Source organism: Octodon degus, unplaced genomic scaffold (assembly GCF_000260255.1).
Source record: "Octodon degus isolate 3935 unplaced genomic scaffold, OctDeg1.0 scaffold00147, whole genome shotgun sequence".
Lineage (NCBI taxonomy): Eukaryota > Metazoa > Chordata > Mammalia > Rodentia > Octodontidae > Octodon > Octodon degus.
Genome location: NW_004524723.1, coordinates 81,232 through 83,123, shown reverse-complemented (window position 1 = coordinate 83,123; position 1,892 = coordinate 81,232). Strand labels below are relative to the sequence as shown.

General features: G+C 50.4%; 1 pseudogene; it reads right to left on the bottom strand.

Moving 5' to 3' along the window:
- Window positions 1-907: 907 nt before the first annotated feature.
- On the bottom strand, window positions 908-1,721 carry LOC101583057 (annotated as a pseudogene).
- Window positions 1,722-1,892: the final 171 nt, after the last annotated feature.

The window sequence follows — 1,892 nt, the reverse complement described above, 5'->3', positions numbered from 1 at the left end:
AGTTATTGGGCCCTGAGGTACCGGGTTCCTGTCCTGATGCTTGCTTTGTCCTCACCGCCAGTCAGAGGTTTCTTGCCTCTTCTTCTCATGCCCAGAGTCACTCCCTGGCTTTGCCTAGCAGCAAAGTGAGACCCAGGCTCCAAGTGATGCAAGAAGGCCCTGCATCTGACTCCATGTGGCTGGAGCCCAGCGTGTGAGAGACACCACACTACTCTGGCATCTAAGCTTGGGAAATAAATCTTCCTAGAGGTGCAGGGAGAGTGAATGGCTTGCCTAGGAACAGCAAATACAATAAAAGCTTAGGTCTCTGGACTTGCAGATGAAACCCAGACTCTTCCTGTTTCATGATGCCCAGTTTTAGCCTCCCTCCTGGAGGCTACATGCTGGACCTCAGACCATCTCCAGGCCCTCTGTGTCTGCAGCAGCTCCACATTGGACCAGACCCCCCGGCACTGTGTGTGGGGGGCCAGCTAAGCCCAGGTCTGTTTTTGTTCTGTGGCTCAGTCTCCTTGAAGTCTTTGGCTTCCCATATGCTCCCTGCCTCTTGGCTTTGTCCATTTCTCCTTTGAATCCAGTCAGCTTTTTTTTTTTCTTTTCCTTAACATTTGGTTCTTGACATGAAACTATTCTATGTGTAAGTATTTAGGAATTTTACTTATTTTTGAGGCAAATTCTCACTATATTGTTCAGGCTGGCCTTGAACTTGTTTATATAGCCCAAGCTGGCCTCAAAGTGATGGTGATCCTACTGTCTCAGCCTCCTGAATACTGTGATTTCAGGTGTGTATCACCATCCCTGGTTTATTTAGGAATGTTATATCTTCATATTTTGATCCTTTTATCATTATGAAAAGTTTTTTGTTTTTTTTTTAATTTCTACTAACACTTCTTTTTTTTTTTTTTTTGCTTCCAAACCTCTCCCTTTATTAACATAATTAATCTTTACTTTGAAAGCAAGCAGTAAAAACTATTCAGACTGCTTCATCACATTATTACACATAGGCAAATGAGACAGGGAGTTCTATGCTCTCAGGTTAACATGGGCACTGACAGAGATGGACTGCAGCTCCCAGGAGGCTGACCTGCTATGGTCAGCACTAGAAACAGGATTAAGGCATGATGATTAAGAAAGTCATTGGTGGCTTTATTCTTCTGCCTACTTAAAAAGTGATGTGGTGATAGTGGCAGCCAACATCATACAGGGAAGACCAAGTCCACACTTTGCCCTGAATCAACTGCTACCACGTGAGTCTTCTTGGTTAAGGCATTTGAGCCCACAGTGACAGAATAGGTCCCTGGATACACTTCTATGTAGAGGTCCTTAGCGATGTGCTTGGCAGGCTGGGAGGCCTCAGAAGCGGGCTCTGGTGTTTGGTAGATGCCTCCTGGATTGAAGGATGTCTTCTCTCTGTCTGTTCTCCCACACTGACTGGAAGTATAGTCCATGAATTCAGCCATTATTCTGAAGGAAGCATTAAGGGTCACATGGCTGTCTTCTCTCTCTGCGCGGAGAAGGCGCCGGGGCTCGGCTGCCCGCCATCCTCCTCTGGAGGGCCCCTCCCGGGAAAGGTCCCCCACGCCGCCCGCGGGGCGCTCCTGGAAGTGCCAGTCCACTGCCCTCCGCCTGGCCCGCTCCAGCACTTCCTGACCCAGCCGGGCCGAGCGCTGCAGGGAACGTCTGTCCACCCGGTTCAGCGCCGCCGCAGCCAAACAGGTTTCCATGTTTCCCTGGGCGGGCACATATATAGAAACCCGGCCGGGTTAGTGGGCCGCCAATCGCCGGCTCCGAGTGGAAGCCCCGGCCTCGACTAGCCTGGCGACCACCAGTGCCCCTTCCTCCCCAAGCAACACTCCAGCTGGCTCCCGGCCTGAGCTGAGGCTGCGCCCATCTTC